The sequence below is a fragment of the Neolamprologus brichardi genome, chromosome 7 (genome assembly GCF_056152115.1).
Source record: "Neolamprologus brichardi isolate AB-2024 chromosome 7, ASM5615211v1, whole genome shotgun sequence".
NCBI lineage: Eukaryota > Metazoa > Chordata > Actinopteri > Cichliformes > Cichlidae > Neolamprologus > Neolamprologus brichardi.
The window spans coordinates 17,706,462-17,733,654 of NC_142110.1; the positions used below are offsets into that span (position 1 = coordinate 17,706,462).

At 40.2% G+C, this 27,193-nt stretch overlaps 1 protein-coding gene across 2 annotated transcripts in view; it reads left to right on the forward strand.

Annotated features, from left to right (window-relative positions):
- The first annotated feature begins 1,774 nt into the window (after positions 1-1,774).
- cntn1a (contactin 1a) overlaps positions 1,775-27,193 on the forward strand; it is a 63,908-nt gene continuing 38,489 nt past the window's right edge. The window contains exon 1 of one of the 2 annotated variants that reach the window (XM_006782533.2): positions 1,775-1,893. The gene's annotated coding sequence lies outside the window, so the exon portion shown is untranslated. Of the gene's footprint in view, positions 1,894-26,449; positions 26,549-27,193 lie in introns of those variants that run through there. The other variant, XM_087843257.1, reaches the window with a different exon arrangement.

Genomic DNA, 27,193 nt, shown 5'->3' on the forward strand with positions numbered 1-27,193 from the left:
ATGCATTACACTACTGTATTTGGCTGCCATAAATTTCTTCAGTCTTACCAAGTCCCTTCGGCTTGGTGATTTTCTATGGAGTGTCATGATTTTAATGATATATCCACTGAGTTGCCATTTGAGAGGAAACAATCCCTTCTTGATTAAAAGTCTGAATAATAAGTATATCTCTGGGGAACAAAGCTGCTACACTCAGCTCGATCTGCCTTTTACATTGAGGGCCATACCCTCAATGTAAAGTCAGTTTCTGATCACATTAAAAAAAGAAGAAGGCATAAAAAAAAACTTCTTTGATATCTTAGCCAGAGAGGCTAAGTCCTTCAATTAATTCTGCCCTGCTCTTTCTCAAGGATTCCTGCATTATTTATAGGCTTCTGCCACCGCAGATTATTACTTGGCGTTTGGTGTTTACATCCAAGATTTAGATCTAATCCCAGGGGATTGAGATGGTTTCATGTTTAGACTGACACATGGGCAAGGCGTTGTAATTAGTAGAGGTGCCCTTTTGATATTGGCACGATGAACAACAAGCTGACGGTTAATATGCAGGCTGCCGTCACACTCGTTTCTCAGCAGTGTGCAGACACGCAGATCAATTTATCCATCCAAGATTTAAGATTTTTTTGTCTGAGAGTTTAGCTGCAAGCCCAAAACAGCGGACTGAATTTTTAGTTTGTGGCACAGCACAAAGCATCCAACAAGCACAGTAAAAATCAGCTTCAAAGTGCACATATGCATTGCAAAATAAACACAATTCCATAGGAACCAGTTTGTCTTAAAAATGTTTTCTGTGTGCATACATTTCAGTTGGTAAAGCAGAACTGATGACTGATGAAGGGCTGAAATATTTATTTATTAGTCCGTGTTTTGTTATTTATTTCTTGGAGGCAGAAAAATTGATTCTCATTCATTAAAACTGATCTCAAAGTATTCGACAAATCCTCTGTGCAGCAAAAGCAGAACAAAAGATAAGATATCAGAGAGCAAGTGTTAACTGATGGGACTCATAGTGTATGAGACTGGTCCAGTTAGGGATGAGAACACTGAAGGTTAATGTTGGCATCACGTGAGAGATGGTAGAGGGATGGAGGTTAACCAAATCTAGCAACAGGAACTATAGTTTTTTTCTGTCTTTGCCACCAGTAATGAGTGTAGGGAACTTTGATGTACTTAATACACACAGCTGTTTAAAATGAGTAGGTTATTCAAGAAGACTACATTTTCGGTGCAACCAAATTCATTATTCATCCCGTTTATTAGTTAAAAACAAACCGATCTGTGCTCATATTTCCACCAGTTATTACACATGCATTAATATCTGGGACAGACTCCAAGGAGAGAAAATCAGAGTTGAAAGAGTAGTGAGTATTGAACTGAGGCAAACGCTTAGCAGTCAAAAATTACTTCAAATGGGCTTCATTTGCTTATGTCTGCTGGATGTCAGAATATGCTGCTGATTTTTAATATGTACCATTTCATTTACTTTTTTTTTAAAGGGCAAAAAGGGAAAACATATCTCAAGAAGATATATAAATCATGTTCTCCATCATTTAAATCAAGAAGAGATCTAAAACTTCCCAGTAGGCGACAGAATAAATTATTTTAATACAGCCCCTTTATCATTTTATGTTAAATTATAAATAAAGAAAAACTTCATGGGCTGCTCTGATCTGAAAGTGGTCTGGGCTTCACTGCGGGGTCCACTGTGGTCATGTGGAACGAGCAGGTCTAGCGCCCCCCTAAGTCAGCAGCCATAACCCTTCTTTCAGTCCACGGGGACAGGACCGCGGCTCCGTCAGTTTCTTTCCCTGATCTTGAGCGCCCGGCGATGCGGTGCTGAGCAGGTGTGAGCATCCTGAAGGACACGACGGACGCAGTTGCCCGCTACGCAAGGTAAGGACGAGGAGAGCGCTGGGCAGACAGCGTGAGAACTGATTTTTTGACATTATTTCAGAAGAAGCCGGGTGCAGCTTTTTTTTTGACAGCTGGGAAATCAGCGTTGTTTACAACGGGCAAGTGGGATGCGCGGATGAGATTGAGCTCGTTCAATGCAGATGCAGAAATATGTAACGATTTGGACGCGAAAAAGACAAAAAAACAAAAATAATTTAGGATTATTTTGCATGTAGATCCAGACAGATAACGTGATCAATATGAACGCGGCGTGCGTGGCGGGGATGCTGCTTTTTTAGCATCTGTACATCCTGACCTCCCAAAACACACTCGATGGTGGGTTCGTGATGTGTTTTCCCCTTTTTTGCGCATCTGTTTTGAAGTAATAAGTCCGAACATATAAGTCAAGATAAATGAAAACACGCCAGAGGCCATATCCTGGTAGCGCTGCACATACCGATGATGATTCAAACTACTGGCTCTCTCGCAGCCAAGAAATTATGAAGAAGCATCCGTAAACACTTTGATCTGGGGTGGGAGTATAACCCACGTTCCGGTTTCAGCACCACGATTGATTGAGACTAATGGCTGTGTGTCATCTTTACCAGCAGACTGAGCCGTAACGCTTCGTAATGGCCCATTGCAGGGTCTTTCTGTCAGGTGCTGGAGACGGTGTCATGGGCGCGTCCTGACTCACCAGACTAGGTTTTAGTGAAGAGGAACTGCTCATGCTATGTTGGTAAACTCAGGGTTAGAGACTCAGCAGGGGCTTTTGGGACATTTATAAAGAGACTTCCAACATGTAGCCTGAATATTAATAATAAAAAAATACATAAAATGTGTATAAAATTGCACTCATTGGGGACATAGTCCAATTATGTATATAAAAAAATCCCAGATATAATGATTCATGACATACATTGGTATCCTGCATATGTATGGGGCTCACCACGGATTGGAGAATATTGTAACCTATGAGCTCATTATTAGCAGCAGTGGCTCAAGTCTGGCAAAAAATAACTGACATCGTTAAGACTGCCTGATCTATGTCTCCATGACTACTGAATAACTTAATGTCTTGGCTTTTACACTGCTATAGTATTGATTACGATGCTAAAGAGTGGCCCCAATGAACTGTTTTGAGTGGCGGTCAGGGCAAAAGATATTTTAAGCAACTGCAACTTTGCATTATGTGGTTCACAGTGTAATTACTCGAGGTATTTTCAGGTTATTTGCTGAGGTTTGAAAATCCTCTGTGAATAGGCTAGATATTTCTGGCCCAGATTTTCATTCTGACTTTGTTTACACCACTCATTGCAAGTGAAGGATTGTTCACTGTGTATGTCCTGGCTGAATCAGAGCTCTAATGTGGCACAAAATGTCACAGGGATTCCATTGGCGCCTGTCAGGTGGAGAGCTTTATGAATCTTGTAAGCTTGCTGCTGTTAATGCATCCTGTGCTACCCCGTGGACACCCCGAGGACAGACACTCTTCTCCAAGTGAATGAATTTACTCTTCACAGAAGTAGGCTATCCTTGTGTGTGCAAAGTAGCATCTTGCGTTTTATCCCCTGGCTCCACAGCAAAATGTCTCTGTTCTGAATTTTGAAATAAGCTGTTCTCTGCCAGCACACTGGCCCGGCATACCAGAGTATCCTGTAAGATGTCCCTGGTTTTTGATGCGTGTCGGCGTCACAGGACAGGCTCAGCCTCCATTAGTGTCACAGTCAAATAACTCGACATAAACATGCACTTACAGTATTTCTGCTTTGGTTTGAAGCATCAGTCACATGTATCTGCAATGTATTGACGTCGACAGGTGAACCTCACCTGAGGCAGAAGATAGAGCTGGCCTGAATGTGAACTTTCCCATCTAGACTTTGCTTCACTCAACATCTAACTTGTGAATATGAGAATGGGGGAGAGAAATGGTCTTTTCTTATCTGGGATTTAGCCTTTTTTTATTTTACTGCAGACATATTATGAGACTTTTATATGAAAACAAGGCACAAAGAGATTTTTGGTTCATTCCCCTTGTCCTTAAAACGCTACTCGCTTGATATGAGCATCAAGGAGAACCTTGGATGTTTTCCATCTAAGATTTGAGAGTCCTTTTAGGAGATTAGATTGTTCCCAGATGTCCTTTCAAGCCTTGCGCTACAAATTCCTGGACCAGAGCATTAGCCTAACTGAAGAAGATAGATTTGACCTTTGATTTTCACAAAAACACGCTAAACTGATTGGCAACAATAGCATTTGGCAGCAGTAGGACAAGTTTGTTAGATGCTGTTTGTTCTCTCACATTGAGTGCTGTGTCAGATACACTGAAGGGAATACATCTTGTAGACTTGTCTCATTGTAAGGGTGAATGTGCTACGAGAGGATGCAGCGGCACGAGACAGCCCATGACGTTGAACACTGTGCGAGGAACACGCGCACAAACGCCGCTCTTTCTTGCTGTCTTTGCTGTAAGAGTGCTTCTCTGTGTCCTGCTGACAAAACGTGAAATGCTGTCGTCTTGATGCTTTCCATAGATTGCTCAGCAATTTACACACCATCAATCAATAGCGAGCTTCACTAATGGTACGGTGGTGAGGCAGAGAGACATGACGTCTTCTGTGCTTGCCTGGAGACAGACCTCTCTGTTCATAGTTGAGAACTAGAATGGGCTTCAGTATCCATCTGCCATCCTTGGCTATCTGAATACAGTTTTCACTAGGCATGATTCTGCCAGTGTGTGCTGCACCCTGCTCTCTGCATGCTTTTTATCATATAGATCCTATATAGAAAGACAGCACTACCAAGAACTCATAAGCATAGTGGATATTTGCACACCACGTGTTGCTAACCCATCTAATTTGTGCAATTCTATAAAGCTAATGCAAGTGTAATTGTATTCAGCTACACTTACAGTGTTGTAATGGGATGATACTTATTTATTTTGTAGAGCCATTAGGGAGATATAAGAGCCGTGCAGGTTAGAACTGAAGCCAAATCACAAATCACTTTGGTTTTGCTGGTTTTGTCTTCTCAGATGTAAGAAGTTAGTGTTTCTTTAGTCAGATGTGATATCAAATTGAATGCCAGTGCGTGGTGCCTAACACCTTAGTCTAAAATCTTCAGTTGGGTCCTGTTTACTGAGAAGGCCAAAGCATATCATTATAGACTGTATATAAATATGGATACAGGGCTCTCAAAGGCAAATCTGCATTCTTCTTAATGTCCAACAGGTGGCGAATCCCCTGGTAGCAGAAATCAGACTGTAAAAGTATCAGAAAAAGAATAGATTTATTTTGACCTCAGTAAAATAAATAAATGAATTTATGGTTTAACTCACTAGTTAAAAGCCTTATTTAATACAACATGATTCACATGCATTATTTTCATATATAGTGTACATCATGCCCTTTTGGTGGAGGCATTCTCATTGTCCAAAAGCCAATTCCCTCCAAGACAGATATGTCATTGATCAGGTCAGCTTGTGAGATTTTCAGTAACCCTTTTCTCTAAGGTGACAAGCGAACCCAATCCATGCTAGCAAAAGACCGCACAGAGAAATACAGAGCCACAGAAACCCCTTGCCTTTTCTTTCATTGGTGTGTTTAGTCTTACAGCACTCATTTACAGCTCATTCACTCACAGCACTACTGTTACTCCTGTGAATCTGATGATAATAATGCTCCAGGAGGCTACTTATTTCTAATTCCAAGCCAATGCTGCCTATGAACAATTAATCATCTACACTGGATTTAGCTTGTATGATTTTTAAAATGTGACTGACTCTCTAAAACAGAGGTGGGCAATCTCAGTCAACGAGGGCCGGTGTCCCTGCAGGTTTTAGATGTGTTCTCGAACCAACACAGCTGATTTAAATGGCTAAATCAGCTCCTCAACATGTCCTGAAGTTCTCCAGAGGCAACGAACTAATCATGTGATTCAGGTGTGTTGACCCAAGGTGAGATCTAAAACCTGCAGGGACACCGGCCCTCGTGGACTGAGATTGCCCACCCCTGCTCTAGAAAGATATGATTTGCATCTGGCATGTCTACTTTATGATTAAAAAAAGAGAGGCTACAACCTGCATGAACAGCCTTCAGTTAGTTTACACAAATGCGGAACAATGCTAAAGATAAAAATAGATTTATTTGATAGCACCTGCTAAATGACATGTCTATTTATAGCGTTGAGGATCCCGGTGAAGGACAAAGATAGAAAAAAAAAAGAAATGACTTAGTTTATTTATTTTTTTACCCTTTGTATAGCTGTTCTTTTCCGTGTAATCTATGTGACTCTGCTAAGTGCTGCGTTGGCTCATGTGGTTCTTCTGGTTTGTTTTGCAAATGCAGACTGGAGTGGTTTAGTTCTAAACCACTACCCTCAAGACATGTATATATAAAAAAATAGATATAAAATTTGTTATCTTCTTCTAATCTGTGTGAGTCTGCATAAAGTGGCACGCTTCTTTAGTGATGCCAGGTTCTTCCTGTTTATCTGTCTGCCCAAAGTGACATGTCACTGGTGGACAGATAAACATTATCTTAATTTTCATTAAGATAATGCAGACCAGACAAGCAGGTAGCATCAGTTATCTCCCCCTGCCGCTCAAAAAGGGTGGATATCGATCAGTGTTATCAAAGTGTTATCACACACATACAGGGTGAGTAGAAGAAGAAGAGCCATCTTTATCTTTTTGGGGTAAGTTAAGAGAGTAATTTAGATAAAATAAAATAAAAAAAATAAAGATGAAAAAACATTTATAAAATTTAGAACATTCAGTTCTAGAACATCTGTACCTCATAAAATATATATTTTTCAGCAAGTCGATGATCTTGGTGACATTTAAGAGGAGTTTAAATCTGTAATTAGGTTAAATCTGACAAGATTTCATTTCTTTTCTCTGATGTTTCACTTGGTTTTCTCTGAGATATTTTTAGGCTTTATAATCAAAGTAAATCTTATGGGATTTATCCAGTCAATTAGAGCAAGATTACAAATGTGCGCTCCTGTGAACAGGAATTTTCTTTTAGGTTATTTCTGATAATATTTGTCTTCCTTCATTATGGTGCCAGCCCTAAACATTGTTTGTTTCCTTATTAGCAGAGCAACCCTCATCTATCTTGATGATATTTCATTTATGCAGTAATATGAAGAGTTCATTAAATAGTTCATTACATCTCAGTTGTTTTCAGCTTGTATTTAAGTGTTTAGTATTTAATAATGATAAAGAGTTTAAGCTATCACTTTGCAAGGTTACCAAGTTCAGAGGACAGTTTTCTCTAATTGAGAAGTCAATTTCAGACCTCTCTTTGTGACTGGGTCTTAATTATACCACTTTTTAAAGTCTCAGATTGCCCCCTTTTCCATTTAGCTAAGCAGAAATATTATGTTACACGCAGTGGACTCACTTCCCACGTGGGAGCCTAGAGCCATCTGTTTTTGCACCTTTGTAGGTGTAGTCAGATACTCTGTTTACAGGGCTGCTGAGAAGCTGTGCAGCCAAACAACTCGGTGCTCTATTTCGGTCCTGTACGAGATGACTTTCGATTGCAATTTGAAAATCAGCAGAGTGTGTCTGATGTATTCACTGGGATTTCTAACCAGAGGGTTACAATGAAAATCTTGTTTACAAGGAAATTCCCAATCTGTTGAGATTTAAATTTATGTCACTGTGTTACAAAGCATGTTAATAAATTGCAAACCGTAAGGAATCAGGAGCAGTTTGTGAAGAAGAAAATGAATGACTTTTGGCACAGAGCAGAGATGTTTTGCATGTTTAAAAACTAAAAAATTATATTTTTTTGCCAGCATGTGTACACTACATATAACTAGGTTACATTTCCCCTATAATCTGCACATAAAATCTAGCATTTAGCATTATTGAGGAATAATTTAACCCTTATCGTTTTCCACAGGTTGACTGCTTTGGGCTGTTACACTTACAGTTTGCTAACAAGTTTTTATCAACTTGGAAAAGGGGAGCTTTATACCCCTGTGTGCGCACAGATTGCTGCATCTTTCGAGTATGCTTGAAGTCCACTTGGATGCATGCAGAGCTGGTGCCCTTGTGAGGTAGTGGGATGAACAAATCAGTGTGATCACAACAAATTGGAGGTTATGGGGGTGAAAGTTCAGTGCCTCACGTGTACTCTTCGATGAAGATATTTTTACCACTCTGGCCAAAGTGGATCCTCGGGTACTCACCGATGCAAAAAGTATAACCCTAGGTTCACCCCGTCTCTCCTCTTTCATGCTCCGTGCTTCACTCCAACTCTCTCACTCACAAACAAGGTGAACTAGACTCATACACACTCATACACAGCAGATCACAGGAGAGAAAACTAGCACAAATGTAAATGCCTGGAGTACTCCCAGACTGAGCTGAAATAAAATGAGCGCACATAGATTAAGTAAATAATTGAAACATTTAATTTTTTTAGCTGCTTGGTGGAGCAGGAGGAAGGGTTCTTGGAAAACACTGAAGCTATTTAATCAGTGTTCATTATGAGCGTGTGAAAGTTAAACTTTAATTGCTTGCATTGTTATGTTATAGTGCTGAGGATAAAGAAGTTGGTGGACTGAACGCCCCCTATTAAGTATGAAAGTGTCTTTTTCGGTGGGGCCTAGCTGCTCTTGGGGCCTTTGAGCAAGGCCTGTTGCTATGGTGCTGCGAGCATGTGTGGAGGACAAGAACTCAAATTCATCTGCATGCTAGTTCAGCCTGCAAGGCTTCCAAGCATGACTACACTCTTCTCCATATAGCACTGCCTTTCATGTATACTATATGCTGTTTTTCATGCTAGCTGACTAAAAGCTGCCTCAAGGTGATGATGCATGCACTGTTGCCTTGACAGCATACTAAACCGGAGCTATGAAAGCTATGGAAAAACAGTGGCCTGTTGGAGATGACAGAATGAGAGGGTCAGTGAAGATTTTTGCATTAACCCAAAGTGTCCTTGGTAAGATGTATTTTAGTTCTTTAGCTTATTAAGGCCCTAAACTTTGGTGTGAGGGATTGTAGAACTGTAAGTAATAGAAGGCTAATAGCAGAAAGAGCCCCAAGGGAAAGGCTTCCTGGTACGTGGCCCGAATACTGAAGAAGTTGATCTCTCAGGAAGCCTAATTATACGTTTAGGGGCACCCTGTTTTTCCCCTTTCTGGACAGCTGGACAGCTAAATTGTTTGTGGATCAATAGTTTAGCTTCCTATTGGCTACACAGAGTGAGTGAAGTGCATTTAAACCTAAGAAATCCCATTACCCTTGACAGAGATGGGAAGTATAGCACTAGAAGCCTCAGCAAGTGCTACTGCATTCTCCATTATTCAATCTGTTCTGTTTGCTTTCCTGCTCTTTTTATTGCTTAGACTACTCATACTAATGTTACACATATGAACTGTGGCTTTCTATTTCCATTTTCACTGCTATTAAATTTAATTTGTAAGTTTTGGTCAAATTATACGTGCAATCGTGGACATTAATGTCATGGTAGTTCTTGGGTTTTTTAGTGTTTTGTTTCAAGTTGATTTCAAATGATTGTACAGGAGACATTAAAAAATAAGACTTTGGTGCACAAGTTTGAAATTATTTTTGCGCTTTCTCTAATCCACATAGGATTAAAAGTAGCCAAAAGTGAACCTCGGCCCTAAATATTAGGTTAAATGTACGTTTGCAAGTTGCACATACTTGCTCCAGATCTTTTTGATAGCCACCAACAAGTTTCTGGTATAATTATTGCTGAATATTTAACCACTCTTCATGGGAGAATTAGTGACTTTAGTTAAACTGGTTAGTTTTCTGACGCAAACACTTAAGTGAAGATCACAAATTTTCAATAGCATTGAGGTCAGATTTTGGGAAGGCCATTTCAGCAGCTTAATGTTAGCCTGCTTTGTCCATTCCAAAACCAATTCTGATATGCGTTTGGGTTCATTCTCCTGTTGGAACACCCAGTTGTGCATAAGTTTCAATTATAGCTATTGTTTTAGCTGTTAATTTGAGGTGAAGTCGATTTGGGAGGTCATTCTACTTCTACATAATGCCAAAGTCTGAGTCAGATAATGGCAAATTGCAATTGCTTAGAAATGCCCAACTGAGCTTCTGGAATGGACGTCTCAAAGCCTCAACTGACCTTAGCCCTAATGGAAATTTGTGGACTTAAAAGTAGAATTGATCTCCAAAAAAAACCAACTAATTTAATTGAATTCTACTAATTCTGCCAAGAAGAGTGTTCAAATATGCAACCAGAATTATGCTAAAAGGTTGTTGATGGATACCAAAAGCATCTGGTCGAGGTGCAAGTTGCTAATGGACATTCAACCCAATATTAGTGGTGCAATATGTCAAGCCAAACAAGTCAAAGACATCCAGAAGAATCCAGAAGGCCCACAAACTGCCATAACAATCATGCCCATGATGAGTGTATGTAAACCTCTGACTTGAGTTGTATGTCCATTAGGTTATATTTTTTAAATTATGCTACGTATGTTTAAAATCACTCACTGGATGCAGTAATTGCCTCTCACAGAGAGCTCTTCACTAAGAGGATCGATTAAAAGTGTTGTGTTCCCTTTCAGGCCTTCTGGCTGTATATTACTGTTACTTATTTTTACCGGAGCTTGTCTGTATTGATTTAACACTTTAGAATTGTTTTGAAAGCCTGTTGTTATTCACTCCTTCTCTAAAGCAATGTAAATGGCAGAAGGAGAAAAGAGGCAGTGAGTGAAGGGCTGCTGAAGGCATTATGAGAAACAGAACAAAACAGTTGGATCTCTACCTTCATTCCTCAGATCAGTGTAACCGCAGATAAAAGCTGTAGCTGTCGCGGGCTGTGGCACGCCACTGTCCTCTTCTGGCTCCTTTGCTGTGCTGCCCTGTGGTTGTATTTTACTGGTGCTAGTTCCTATGTCCTCGGCTGGATCTCTGCATGAAGAGCCCATTGATGAGAGCAGCATTAGCATTCGGTGTAGGTGAGACTGACAAACAGGTCGGTTTTCCATTTCACACTAACAGACCTGGTTTCTCTGGATCCTCTCAAAGGGTCTCAAATCAGCCCCCTTGCTGCATAGCTAATGAGTGTGAATAAAAGCAGGCAAAGAATGCTTATATAGTCTTTCCTAGCCCAAGGAGTGTACTCTTTGTATAAGTCCTTGCCGTGCCAGCTGACACATCAGGGCCGCACTATTTCACTGGCTCGACATTGTCACATTTGGCTCACAAACTCACAAGGTGATGTAACAACCTGCGTCATGTTTTCTCATAGCACTAACGGTAGAATACAGCAGCACTAATAGCTTCCGACGAATTACTCTAAAATGTCCCTGAACAAAAGTTGTTCTTTTAAGTTGGCATATCATTATTCAGATCTGAAAACCAGCGTTCTGGGAAATGTGTCTGACTTATGCGTGCAACTTGTGCACTAATTATCCTCCACATCCTTTTCCTTGGCTGAGTTTGTAGCTGGAGGAGCTTCTGTTGCAATCTGCTAATTCATGCTGCTGACACTATTCTCACATTTTCCTTAGCAACAACAAATTGCCCCCAAGAATAAGTGGCCAATATTGCCCCGTGAAGAATAACACGTGCCTTCTCGGTGTTCTCGGCCTCTCTTTTAATTGTCATGAGTCAGACTAGTGCTCGCTAAGACATCCAAGTGAGAGTGGTTGAGAGAGAAAAGGAAAAAAGAGAGACAAAGAAGGGGCAGTCAGCTTTTAATTAAAGATATGTTATTCTACTTTTGCTCATTTCAGCCTTGCTGTAATGGAATTCAAATGAACAATAAACGGGTGAAGATACAGCTAATTATCGTCTGTCTAGACAGAGGAAGGTTCCGGCAAAATATTTCTCACATCATGAGCGAAAATAAGTTGTACATCATACACAGCGTGGAAGTCGTAGTTCACTAGGGCACTGCAGTGGACAGCTTCCATACTGTATGTGTTGGGCCTCATGGTGAAATGTGTCAGTAGAATAGCACAGAATAGTGTCACAGGCTGGATTATTCATGAGGACGATGTAATGGCAGTGTGTGGAGGAAAGGGCACCCAGAGGTGAATCTGACTGGGAGAAAGACAGCTAAATCCCCCCCTGTTTTTTTTTTTTTGGTGGTCTTTTCACACGTGCCCCACACCACAGTTGACTCTTATCTACAACACACAGCTCCACTCATGCTGCACATACAGGGCCACAGTGTGTGGAGGACAGACAGAGTGAAGGGTGCAGTGTCACAGTAAGAAAGCACACAATCCTGTACACACAGCCACAAAAAAACCCCACTGTGTCCACAAAGGATATTAAGATGAGGAGTTGGACTTCTGTTTAACTCCCTTGCAATAGAGGATAAGAAGACAAGCTAAAACACTGGTGTCCTATATGACTGAGGTGGGGGATGGGGGGGTGGGGGTTAGTGTTGAAGTGAACAATCAATTTTGTTTACAAACTAATATGATCAGTACTCAGAATTTCTTGAAATATGGCTTCTGCTGAGTAAACTGTTATGGGTAATTATGGATTATATAAATATCAGTAGTTTAAAAAAAAGCTGAATAAATGCTAAGTTAGTCCACGTGAGTCTTAAGAAATATGCTGCCACACAGGAATGGATAAAGCCCAGTAAGATGTAGGTGTACAGAAATGCAAGGGAGTCAAACAAAGCATTTGTTTGAAGCGTCATATAGTCTTTTAACCTAGTTTAGAGGGTTTTTTTGCTGCTACTTGAGGGAAAGCCAGCTTGATTGGAAATGCTGTATCTGTAGCTGCGTGGGTTGTCTGAGCCTTATCTTTAATAGCAGTTGGACTGTGCACAAACAGCTTTGTACTTGGGAAGAGATGATTTCCTTATGTAAAGTGATAATCTGGTGATCTGAACGCCAGAGAGCTCCCACACATCTGCACCTACTTGTGCTGACATAGCCAACTAGTGTCATGGTGTACCAATTTTGGGTTTGAGGATTTTAGTCCACGCTGCAGAAATATACCTTTTGTGGTCTGACATTGATCTAAGCGCTTATTCTTTTTGCTGCATCTCTCTCTCTCTTTCTCCGTCTCTTTGGGGTTTTTTTTGTAAGTGGGCACCTGTTCTGTGTTGTGAGCCATGATCACATGGTGTTACTTGGCCAAAGAGGCACCAAATGACTCAGGTCTTTGCCCAGACTGTTCTCATTGTCAGTCGGCACACACGTTGCTTTCCAACAGGCCATCTGACTGTGGCCATGTGCTCAACAGTAAACACAAGTGAACGGGTATGTTTACAGTTCCGGACGCGAACATGTGGGCTGTATGGTGGCGGATGGTCTGCAAGCATTGTATGTCTTAGTTGTCAAATTCAGATTTCTAGCAATCTGAATAAGGGTTCATGCTGACTGTTTTTTGCAGCTATTTCAAGGAGTGGGTGCTCGAGTGCCAAGTCACAGGGGTGTATTATTGCACACACAAATGCACCCATTGAGAGAGACCGTAGAGCCTGCAGTGGCACAAGTCGTGAGGGAAGACTTCCTGATGAGTAGGCATGAATATCCATGCCGCTGCTTAAAAGCATCGGCACAGGCCAATACAGCAAATGGAAGTCAAGGGAATAATAAAGCCAGCTTTGTCTTGTCTACTTTGAACTCTGGAGGAGGTGTCTGGGCCTCTTGTTTGAGCTGAAATGCTTTTGGAGAAATTTCAGAAAGGGAAATCTCTAATCTTAAGAAAATCCTTTCATCATATAAATGCGGTGTCGTCCAAGGAAGCATATTTTATGGGTATCTCATGTCCTCATTCACTTTTTAATGACTTATTTATCAGCAAGATCGCAGGGTGTTTACATTTCTACCCAACTTGGCATTATGATGTTTCATTTGGGATTCATTGAGTCTGAGTTGATTTAATGAATCGTTAAGCGGTAAGTCACCAAAGTAAACAACTCAGCATGTGTCTTTTATACCAGAGATCTTGTTAGGCCTGAGTGTGTGCTCTCCCCAACCTCTTACTGTGGTCCAGACAAACAGGCACCAGTGCTGTTCAGAAAGTGAGTGCCAAGGGATTTGTTTCTTACTTTTTCAATTTCTGGAATAATCTGTCATCCATCCACATCCGCCTTGGAGAGAAATATGGAAATAGGCAATATTAGAAGTAAACAAATCTCTGCAGGTCCTGGTGACTTAAAGCTGCAAATTGTTCTGCGCTGCCCTTGGCAAATGGGCTCCTTTTGCATCAAAGCTACAGTAGCAGTGGGAGCCACAATGGGTTCAACAAATTAAATTATCATTCCCAACGCTTGAGCACGTCCACACTCGGCATGAATTTGTTGCCCCTGTCTGCCTTTCCTGTTTTCATTTATTCTTCTGCAGTCTTTATGTGGCTGTGGGGTTTGGCATAAGAATATGGGTGAAGCTGTGGCTATAGGTTCCCCTACAGGGATATATTCTGCAGAGATTATAAAAAATATAAAAAATATTTAAAAAGTGTAAATGTGCTCATCCTGAATTCTTCAACAACCCACCACTGATTGGGAAGGACTTGAGTATATATGTGGGATTTGTATTAACTGATTGCTTTCCAAAATACATGGGTCTTAATGTATTGAAAACATAATTGTAGTAGTACATTAAATATAGCTTGTACTTTATTATCACAATGTTACTACACTGTAATATTGTGATAATAAAACCAATATAAACCCACTAGGGAATTTTTCTTAATGGCACATGGGGTATAATGCAGACAGAGGGCTTCTCGTAATTGGTCAGTGAGTAAGAGACAAACTGTACATTACACTAATGCACAGTAAACTGTGCACTGCTGTTCAGTAAACTGAAGAGGGGGACCATTTCACGTAGTCTTTTTGAGAGAACTAGCAAGACCCACTCTGATTTTAGATAAAGATGATGACTATGACTTTCCCGTTGTCAGTAAGTCCCTGCTATATGAGGCATCTAGATTCTGGCAAGACTTGTGAGATCACGATCATCCAATAATCCATCTTGTCAGGCTGGTGGGTTTAGATCAATCAGCATTCTGTGAGAACTGACACAGCAATAAGCGCTTCACTCCACTGCCTGCTAAATCATTTCACTGTGTTGCTAAGGGACATGAATTCACTGTGGCTAATTCCTGGGCACAAATAAAAAAAAATTTATTTGCTTGTCTTGAACACGCAGGAATGAGCTCGAAAAAAGTCATTTTTGTCCAAAAGTATTGAGACTCTAAACACTCCCCCCCTTCCACCAGCTTTACTGACTGTAGAAATGCAGAATAACGCAATTGTTACAACTCACGGGGATAAGCTTTAGATCTCAGTGAGAAACAGTAAAACCAGAAACACTAATAGAAGCACAGGAAGAAATAAATTGTTCTAATCATGCTAATTCTGGTGTCAATGGGTTTTAGGAGTGATGCTAAGGTATGAGTAGCGAATCAATACTGGGAGGCTGATCCACTGTCTTTGATTCATCAGAGCTATTCTGACAAACATCGATTGAGCTCCTGCTGGTTTCTGTTTCCCAGGAATTACTCCGAGTATTATAATGAGTGTGAATTGATTTATAAATGCCAGTGATTGGCTGGTGTCTCACACACCTGTCCGCAAAGGCATCGCTTTATCTTTTGCAGTAAGAAGCACCTGCCTTACTTGCAGCATTCACTGATTCGCATTGAGTCCCAATAGTCATTTTGGTCTTGTGTGCTTGACAGGTATATTTTTGTCTGACATTTCATAATAACTTTTGCCGGTTGTGAAAAGGTCCACTTAAGTATTGAGGTGAGGGATCATTGGAGTCTTCAGCAAACTTGCACTTAAGCATACTACACATTCGCACACGTCCACCCACGCACTCAATCGCTCAGTTTTGATTGTCTGAGGTTCTCCTTTAAAGCTGAAGAAAAATACAGAAATTAAGCGGTGTATAGAGAAGAGGACTCTTTGGTCTGACTCTGTATCAAACTTCTGCAACCCAAGGTGAAGATAACAGCCATCGCGCACACATTAGAAAAGTCTCTGCTAATAGCCCCACTTCAAAACTCCTCTGCTCAGATCTCACCTGCAGCTTATTCACACAGTCTTCTCAGAAGATGAGAATAATGAACACAGAATAGCCTAACATCGAGAGGCTGGTTGTGAATAGAAAGAGGAGGAGTGATCTGGTGATGCTGTTTTCTGTGAGTCGGGTTAATGCTTTGGTGTACAGTTATTATTCTCATTAGAGGCTGTCCACTTGCCTATTCTGCTGTTGTGGCAGAGATTAGAGTTGTTTCTCTTTGACCGTTTCTGCACTGAGGGAGGCGGGGAGAGAAAGATAGAGAAGGAGTTTCAAGCTGACAGAACACTTGGCAGCATAAACATGGGACCTGTGTTCTGCGCTATGACCTTGTTTGCTGACGTGTCAGACCTATTTTTCCACTCCAGAAAAAATGCTCAATTGCCACAAGGCAATGGGAGTACTCGTTTTGCTGCTAATCGCTTGGCTCCTCTGGGTCTCTGTGTTGTTGTAAGGATGTTTGTGCATGAGAGTAAAAGCCAGGATTGTTATTAGAGATGCTACTAAATGGGCTCCCCCACTCTCATGAACACTGCTGGTCTAAATATAGATTTACATAACAATAACAGCAAAATCTCACTGTTACAATCACAAAAAGGTTTCTTCCCGTTAAAAGAAAGTTTTTCCTTTCCATTGTCACCACATGCTTGCTTTAGAGGGTCATCTGATTGTTGAGGTTTGTCTTTCTAATGCATATGTTTCCTCTTATAATATAAAGTAAGTTGAGGCAACTGTTGTTGTGATTTTGTGCTATATTAATATTAATAATTGAAATTGAAAGAATTGCATTCACTGTTTTGTTTTATAAAGGCTCATTTTGGCTCAGTTTGAATCCTGATACATGAAGTAATTTGTGTCACACTAAAAAGCTAATTACACTGGAGTTAATGTGCATGTTGTTTTCACATTGCAGCTAAATTGAATATTCAGTTAAGTGGTAAATAATAAACAGCTAATATGGTAAAAATTTATCGAATGTCAACATTACTGGTTTCAGATGTTATATTGCTAAGTCCTGTATGATATTAATTTCAATTAAGTAAATTACACCTTTTTGTAGCCTTTTGGAATTATTGTATGAAGGAACAGCAGGTACAGCAACCTCACGGCTGACTTGAACCAAAGGTGTAGCCAACTGGCCACTTAACCGCAACGTCAGCTGGTTAAAAATCACATTTTAGCCCATTTTCTCCATTTATTGTGTCCCAGATGTTTGCTATTTGGAATATATATAATGAAGAAAGAATCTGAATTTGAATAAGAAGTGTTATAGGTATGTATTTATCTAAGGTTGGTTTAAAAAGTTATCAAAGTGTATCAGTTGAACACCTCTTCACATTACAGTTCAAACCAAGTTTCTGGCCTTGTTATATAACTGTATTTATGTATAATAAAACTTAATCCTATATGACTACTTTATCTTAAAAGGGCTTCTCTTATGAATTCCAAATATACACAGTGTACTGCTGATGTTACCCATATGGAAAAGATATATAAAAATCTTATAAAGTTTGTATCTGTCTTGTATGAAACTTGTATGAAAAGCATACAAGAGTGAAAACACATATACGATCCCTTGAAAAATTATATAATGAAACTTGTATGTTTTGGATACTTACTAAAAAAAAAAAATGAAAGTAATGAGAAAGTGGCCACTTTCATGAGTAAATCATGTAAGCCTTATATGATTTATATATGATTTACTCATGAAAGTGGCCACTTTCATGAGTAAATCATATATGTTTTTACTATTTCTTTTCCATATGGGTATTGCTGTTGTTATACAAATAAACGACACTCACTCTATTAGAAAGATGCTGTATGAAAATAAGCTACCATGTCATTTCTTTTTATTTATGTCCGTCTAACTTTTCCTTCACATGACACCCAAAGTTTTTCACATGTGCTCGAAAAGTTATTTTCCAGGCATATTTCTTTCTGTCTCCTTGCATTTAGCCACACACGTTGCATTGTATGCATTTTGCTCAGTGAGCATGAAAATTGCTCCATTTAATGAAGCCCTACTATGCTTTCTCAAGATTCAACACTTCTTGGAGTACCAAGGACAACTTGCCAAGCCTTCCTGTAAGGAGGTGGTGCAGGAAGAGAACAACAGATTTAGATTTCTGATTTGCCCTACGCATTGTTACATTATAATGCTGCAGGGCGTGACTGACTGCATGTCCAGTCGTAAAAAGAGCAGTATTGTGCTTGTGACATACATCAGTCACTTGAATGCCACTGTTGACCTATATATGAAGGCCTGGGTCAAAGGAGAAACAGGCTGGCCAGAGCACAGAGGAGATATCTTGTTTAATGAACCTTAATGTGGCATGCGTCAGACTGTGGCACACAAATATAGCCAAGAGGAAGACACAATTTGTGCGCTACTTTGGTGAAAACTGAGCATAAACAGTTGTGTGTCTTGCATTGTTTCTGATTGTATAATCCAGACCAATGCACTGTGCGTTCACTGGCTTTGAATGAAGCCAGTGAACGCACTTACTAATTAGATTCATGTACTTTTGACAGTAGAAGACAGAAAAACATGGACCAGCTCCCCGAAGGGGGAAGGGGAATGATGCAGAAGATTTAGTGCAACTCTAAGTCCTATTATCTATGCCTTGATGACTCCTCTGGTGCAATAATCAATACAGGCTGACTGGCACCAGGGACACAGGGTCCACTACAGGAAGAGGATATCTCCAAACCATCCATTATGGATGAGAGACGAAGTGAAGGGATGGAGAAAACAGGAGATGATAGATGTGGATAGGGCTAAAGGAGAGGGAGAAGAATATGGAAAACAGGATGAGGAAGCGGGAAAAAGAGAAAGTAAACAACATGAGGACGAGCTCGTCCAGAGTGTGTGAGTGGATGAGGCATAAGGTGGAGATTGCAGCCACTGAATGTGCCACGGCTTTTTTCTGTTTATTTTTTTTATTTCTTTTCTGCACTTGCTCCCTCTGTGAGGCTGGTTCATGCTGTTCTCCCAGTGTGACTGTAAAGTTTATGTCCAGCTGCGGGAATGGACGCAGCCCTCACAGGTATCAAAATTAAGTTGTCTTCTTCCCTCCCTCCCACAGCATGCCGCCACCTTTGCAGCAAACATTTTGTTTGTAACAACTGTTCTTTCTTCCCCCCTCACAGCTGCATCCTCCCCCGTGGTACATGCTCTAGTCTTCCTCCTCTTTCTTCCTTGTTGTGGTAATTTTGTCCTTCTTGCTGTGGCTGCCGTACCTTCTGGCCACACACACCAATATCAGCCTGAAATATCACTGCAAAAACACTCCACAAACAGCCCCTCCTCTCCCGCATCCTCCTCCTTTTCCACTGTGATGTGAGGTCACAGCTGGGAAGCCCTTTGATTTGACAGCTCAGTGTTTATGTGATAATACATTTGTGTATGCGATGGAGGGGGTTTCTGCGCTGCTGAGTGCCTGTGATAGAAGGGGTCCAGGATGCCATGACAGCGGTTGCTAGCCAGCACTAGCAGTTTATCCTCAGGCATACTGTAGCAGGGATATATACAGCCAGCTTCACTGCTGCCAACTCAAGCTAACGGGACTGTACCTGCAAGTGTGTTGGGGTCTCTGTGCGCCTCAGAGCTGTGCGCTCTAGAACAGAGGTGGGTGGCAGAGTAGGCTCAGTGTTTGGTTTGTGTGTATGCTGTGTGGTGGAGCCAGAGGAGTGCTTAGAGTTAGAAAGTTTTGCTGGCTTTTTTTTTTTTTTTTTGCTTATTGCAACTTATGTTTGTATGTGTGTGTGTGAGAGAGGGAGCATGTAGCACTGCTGAGCTCTGCTGGCTCTGGGATTCTGTCCTCTGCAGAGGGAATAGCTCATTATCTGCCTCTCAGAATGAAGCAACCTACCTAACACTGCAGTGCTGCACACTGAAAGGATAAACCTATTGAAGCGTTGTATGTGTGTGTGTGTGTGCATGTGTATGTGTGGGACTGTACAGGAGTTTGTAAGTTGGTATAAGGAAAGCGGCTGTGTATCCAGCACCCACAGTGTCTGTGTCCTTTTCTACACACTGTCTCCTTCTTTTGTATATTTATATTTGTTAGTTCAGCACAGATGATTTTCTGGGGCTTGTCGTATTTACATTTCTTACTTAAGGCATTACTTTACTTATGCATCTTTGGGCTAATATTACAATAAATATTCATTGCTTTATTTCTTTTTTATTGTGTGTGTATGACTGTTACATCATATTGCATTATATGGAACATGCTTGATATATTCACATCAAGGCTATAGCTTTGATATGCTGGGTCTTGGTATGCCTATTAAAGCAATAGCCACCTCAAAATATGTATTGTATATATGTATTTTGCCCTTAATATGCATTGTTCTAAACACATTTTTGTATTTAAACAAAGTTCTAACTGCTTCATAGCTGATGGTCCCGTGGTAAGAGTCCACCATCTAGCTCAATTTCTGCATCTTTGTATGGCACACCTGCATGTGCATACGGTTTTCTAATCAATGGGTTGAGGTACTACAGTAGAAATCTTTTCAAGCAGCCAAACAAACTTAATTTTCACTTTAGCAAATTTCTATGGAAAGATCTGCCAAGTAGGTGCTTTGAATTGCAGCTCAAAATTGCTTTCATTTTCATTAAAAACATAAGAAACCCATTTCTGTTTTTCAGTTGTTTTTTGCAATGCTGTAGTTAAATGAGGGCAGGAATAACATGATTTCATTCACTGGTCCGGATTTAACAATATTTCTGTCAAAATCTGACTTCTGAGGTTGCTTCCTGATTGGTTATCAGGCTGCTGCTGAAAATGATTCAAACTACAAAAATGCATAATCCTGATGAAGCAAATTTGTAGTGTTTTTGGGTGTAGGATTATAGATAGGTTCTGTTAGATATGTTAACCTTTAGTGTTAGGAACGGCCTCGCCACACACCTTGAGTGTGTCAACCGTTTGCTGTAACATTTCGTCAGCTGTACAGAGGTGAAAATGCATCAGGGTGCCGTACTTCAAACTGCTCCTTCATTGTGGCTGTTTAGAAAGACACCTTTCATTTCCAGTCAGACTTCAAAACTAGTTCTGAGATGCCATAACTCAGCTAAAGTGACAGTCTACAGTAAAAAAAAAAGAAAGGTATATATCTATGATAATGTATATGTAGATAGATAGATATAGTGTCTGTCTCACACAGATCCAGATTTTAAAATATATACTACTACTACTACTACTACTCCTACTACTACTACTACTAATAATAATTTCATTTTCTATCCAGCAATCAGAGTAATCCAACTCTTCGCTTGACAAACAAACGCAACAAGAGCTGAACATCTTTTCCAAGGAACCTTACTTATCTAAACTCTCGACACTACTCACATTAACATGCACACAAAAGCTCTTTTGGGCATAGTGGGCCCAAGTAGTCCCTTCTCCTAAGTCAAAACCTGGGCAGTTCATTGTGCTTCTGTTCTCTTTGAATGACTCTAAGTACTAAAAGGTTTTTAAGGAGGAACCATATCTGAGTAATCAGTAGTAATTTACGTTGGCTTCATTTTAAGCATTTGAGAGACTGTAGTGTAGCCTGTTCTTATATTCATAAAGCACGAACAGCAGCAGTGGAACTCTGTTACCATTATCTTAGTTTAATACACCAAATCTCAGTCTGTCTCTCCCATGAACTCCTCCTACACAGTCAGGAGTTGAGCAACCAGACTTGGCAAACTGTTACATCTTAGTCTCATCGAGGGTCTTTTCAGTATCTGATATTATGACATCAACATGTTGCCTAGCAACCGTTTCCCAGAGGGCTAAAATGACCAGTTTTTATTTTAGCATTTATGCACCCATAAAACCTTATAAAAACACTGTATCAGTGTATTCAGTTCAGTTTATCAATTCATCACAGTTTAGTTCAATTCTATTTTTCCAGTTCAGTTTTGATATATGTTAATGTGCAAGACTTGAATATGCCTTTACTTAAATGGTTTTTATGATGCCATCACATTGCCAGGCAACCAGCTAACAACTGACTAAAATGACATTTATATAGGAAAGCAGGACCTGAGCAATTTCCAAACCTGATTTATGCATTTGTGCAAGGTGCATGCGCGGGTAAGTGACAGTCATGTTAAGAGAAAGGTTATGCAATCCTCCTTTACTATATGGGTGCATATTCAACAGAACAAAAGCTTGCATATCACCTTTTAACTGTATACTTAACTAGGGTGGACAGTGTCTGGCTGATGAGTGTAATTGTACACTTATCTTTCAGAGAGTAGATGTTTGATGTGCACAATACATTTTTGTTGCATATCTGCACGCAATCTGTGAAAACAGCTCAGATCAAACAATACTGTAGCATGGACTATTGGACTATTATAGGTTAATTTATGTACGTATTAGGCTAATAAACTCAGTTTCACAGACCTGTTCTTGACGAGTAGTACACAAACCAATACTTCACTTCTTACTGAGTAATACAGTGCTGATTAAACACATATTGTGCCTTATTTCGAAGTCCGTTCATCAGCACGCACATGCACAAAATCAAAGCCAAAGAAGGACATAAGGATGTTTGTGGGAATAAAATCAGTTAAACATTGCTTGCAGCTCAAAGTGGGAATGACATGGATAAACCCAATAAAAAAATGTTCATTGAGCCCTACTTCTCTGCATGAAGTTTCTGCAGTAGTACAAAAATGACACTGTTCACAAGACAAATGAACAGTGTCACCTGTGTCTTTCTTTTTTCTCTCTTCCATGCGTCCGTTCTGCTCATTATGTTGCTGGCATGCATCACCACATCCAACCATCAAACATGTTCATAGAGATGGATAAATCAGGGCAGTGATTTTTATGACAGCTGGATGTCGTCCTCCATGGCAAAATACTTTAATCTAGTGGATATTATCAACATATTATTTTAAGATAGTAGAGTTGAGTGATTTATTGATTTGCACAAATATCCAGTGTGCATGATCTGATGATCATAAAGTGCAGATAACTACTAATTGCGGCAGATGATTTTTAATTTCACTGCTGATGATCACACATTAGAATCAGTTTGATTTATTCAAAAGAAAGCCACCTTCATGTGCATGAAGTGTGATATTGGATTTTACTGTTTAAGCTTTCTGTACACAAGAAAATCTGTTATTTGTTTTTCAGGCTTCAGTCATTGTGTGTAAATTGTGTGTGTGGCTCTTAAAGCATTTTAATCTTTGTGTTTTAAACTGCCACAGCAACAACAACTCAACAGTATGTTCTGCAATAGTAAAAAAACTAATAATAGTTCACAAAATGGAAGATGATATGAGCAATGCAACATTACCCCCTCCCTAATCTATTCAGGAGGGAGTAACGTTGCACTATTAGTTGTCCAATTAGCTGCCAGGTTTTCTGAAAATAATGCACAGCAAACCATCCGATATCTGAGAAATATATCTACCTAAACAAATGTAGACACAAATACCTGTAAATGCGCAAATTTGTCCATTCTGGTCAGAGTAGTGTTGTTAAATGGCATAAACTGAATATACTGCATCTCTAATAACATGTACAGAAGGTGGGGAATGATCCTCTTTTATTCCCGTCACCGGCGGGGTTCTGCTGAGTCAGAAGTCTTGGGTAAATCATGCTGAAAGAAGAAGCAGAATCCAGCCAGATATAGGCTTATGCTTTGCCACTGCATTCTGTGCTCTGCTCCACATGCTCTCCTTCTGAGAGATTTGCATTGGTTTTGATTAGTCAGGGAGCTCATGATTTACGAACCGATGTAGAGTGCTTGCTAAAAGCAAGAAAGAGTACTTTACACCTCTTTGCACAATTCTCCTGACTTTTTCAGGGACCGTCTGCTTCATCTTAATGGATGTCATTAGACTGGGTTTGGTCTCAAGCATCATCTGGAGCTCTCTTGAACCGCTCCATTTGCTATGATGACTTGAAGGATTAGTGCAGACATTTGTACCATGGATACCTAATTTCATTGGGTACATTCTACTGCAAGTGCATTTCCAACACTAAAATAGATTTCTCCTGTTGCTTGCTCTCTTATTTTCCATAATAACCTATGTAAGTTTAATGAACCCCATATTTAAGGTGACTTATAGCAGATTGAAAGATTCGAGGCCTCTGTGTGATTTTAATGAAATTCAATAAGGTTAATCAGTCCAATACTCAGAGTTTTGTTGTCCCACTGCAAAGCTTTATTTTTTTCCTTTTAGCATTTTCATGCAATGTATCTAGTTGCTGTGGTGATACAGACTGAAAGCTTCCTCAGATGAATTTATTATGTGAGCCTCGCAAGGCTAAACCTTTCTTAAACCTTCTGGTATCCCCTCGACCAAATCCCTGCTCTGTAACACTTGCTCAGCATCTTCCTGGTTACTGCAACCCAAAGGCAGTGTGTGAGCGTTTGTATAACACTGCTGCCTCCTGTCCCCTAAATAGAATAGATTGCACTTAAAAACCTTATACCCCCCACAGGCTGAGTGAAAAACTCACATCTGGGAAGAGCTGAATAATATATCATCCTTTTGCAGTTTGCTCATGAGTAGCTCCACTGAAGAGGTTTGCAAAAGGCACATTACTTATTTTAGCTTTTCTTTCTTTCCCCTCCAGGATGCGGTAAAGTGGTCCCTAAACTTTTAAAGTTATTATTTTAGTTACAGGAGAAAAGTGCAGATATTTGTATGTACTAAGTGTCATGTTCCTGGGTCTGTTGACCCAGCGTGTTAAGTTTTAGTTTATTTGGATGTTGTTTATGTTTAAGTTCATTAGATTAGCGAAGTTCATTTGTTTATTAGATTCCCCTTGTGTATCCAACCCCTGTTAAGTCTCCCTTGTCCTTCATGTGCTTCATGTCTGTGTTTCTTATGTTGTCATGTTTGCGTTTCATTATGTTTCCCATTTTATTTTGAAAGAGGTCCTGTGTTCCTGCATTTTGTTTTACTTTTCCCCTGTGGCGTTGTTATGTTCATGTTGTGTCTACTGTGCCTTTCTGTTCCATGTTTCAGGTCCCTATGTTCTGTCTCCCCAGTCTGTTAAGTTTACATGTCTTGAGTTCCGTCAGTGTGTTTCCTGTTTTACTTTCACAGTCTGTCCTATGTTAATGTTTCTAGTATTGCTTCCCTTGTCTCGTCCTGCCTAATTACTCCCAGCTGTGCTCTCCTCCTGTGGCTCATTCCCCCTCGTTATCCCTCAGTGTATTTAAGCCCCATGTTTCTCTTTGTCAGTGTTGCGTCCTCCCTCATAGCCGTGTGATTTTTCCCCGTGGCTCCTTGTGCTTTAGTTTTCCCGGTTTAGTTTTGTATTGTTTTTCGTGTCCCACTCCACGCCAGCAATAAAGCTGTGTTTTTTGAGTTTACTTTTTGTCTCTGCGAGTTTGCGTTTGGGTCCTACTCTTGCCTGCACACAGCCGTATTGTGACACTAAGGACATAATAAAGCGGTTAGTATTTACAGTAAGAGAAATGTATAGATAGATATAGATATGTTCTGTTTATCCAGCAGTTATACATCCAGCTTTACTTCTCCATTGCAGTTATTTTTCACAAATATAAGACGATTTAAAATGATACACACGTTCCACATTCCTAGTGTATAATCACGATGTGCTTTTTATATCTGTTTCCAAAGTAAACACACATCAGATAACATCAGATAATGATTTTACTTATAATGTATATATATTGCATCTGGTTTGTAAAGATCAGTTTGAAAGATAAAGCACAGTGACAGGTTCAATCTTTTAGTCATAGTTTTACATTTTGGAGGTCAGATGACTCCCAGTTTACATTTGTGCGATGCTAAATAACTTTACCAACTGGAGGAATTATAAGTAAGAATTAATCTTGTGGCTAGTGTAGGTAAAAGAAAGCTAAGAACACTTAATGCTTCTTTCCCAAGTGATTGCTTTCTTGTGTTTTCTTTTTAACGTGTGGAGATTAGTTCAAAGAATTCAAAGAATAGCCAAATTGTTGTTGCCATTCTGCTACATATATAAATATATATACTAGAAATCCGCTTTGGATTGGGAGAATTACATCAAGTTTACAGCAAACATGCAACAACACACCTTCATGTCTTATCTTCACTGTGCTGGTCCTGTGTCTCTCAGTGAAGCCTGTGTTTTATTGATTTCTTTTCTACCTTTACTTTCTCTCTGACAATACAGAGGGGGTGATTATGACAGCGCTGATGTTATGTGTGGCTTCCTGCCAGGCTAATGATGGAGCAAAGTCGAGGAGTGAATGTTGTGTCAATTTGTATTTCTCTGTGTCTGTGTGTGGGTGTTTCAACACGTATCTGTGAGTGGGACCAGAGGGCTTAAGAGATTAAACCACAGCCAGGCCACAGTGAGAAGAGAAGACCCCTCTGTGAAGCGTTCTCACTGCGGGGAGGCTTCTTCTCATTGGCGTCCCATTTGCATGGCTCCCTGTCCTGCTCGGGGAATTGGCCTTTTCTTTTCTTATCGTCCCTCCCTCCTCCTTTGCACCTTGGAGAGAGAGTGCTTCCATCCAGCAGGATTGCTTGTTTCTGAGGCAGACAATAGAGCAGAGTATTTAGGACACTTGGCAGGCATGTTGGAGGGGATGGGGACATGGGCCGCTAAGTAGCTCATCTCGTCACATAGCCACTGGCATGATAGCACTCGGCAGCAAGGTAAGCACTGAGCAAAGACACACACACACACACACACACACACACACACACACACACACACACACACACACACACACACACACACACACACACACACACACACACACACACACACACACACACACCATGCCCTAATTGTTTTTCTGTGTGTCTTTTACAACTCTTACAGAGTGCTGATGGTTTTCCACTAATAGGTAACCCCCTGCTTGTCTTCACTATAATGCAATTAAGCGGGGTATTTGTGGCTTATTTAATGATTATATTTAAACATTCCCTTTGTCTGGTTAATCTCTGGTCTAATGTTAGACCCACACATTCTAATAAGGGTATGAATGAGAACTTAAATTAATCTTCTTATTGTTCTATAACCATTTATTGTCTATAGCCAATGAAGAAAAGAAAAATCCTCTGAGATTTCTCTTTGTGCAATTTGAAGGCATTGATTGTTTTTCTTCATATACTTTAGGATACCGCTTCCTTATCAAGTGTAAGTAACACTCTGTGGCCAGGTAATTACAGTTATTTACTGCAGTATATTTCCATTAGTAAATGGGGACCGAGACATGTAGCTTGTAAAGAATGTCAGCGCTCTCCCATAGAAACAGCTTAGCCAACATCTTTATTGGACAGATGTGGCATGAAGTA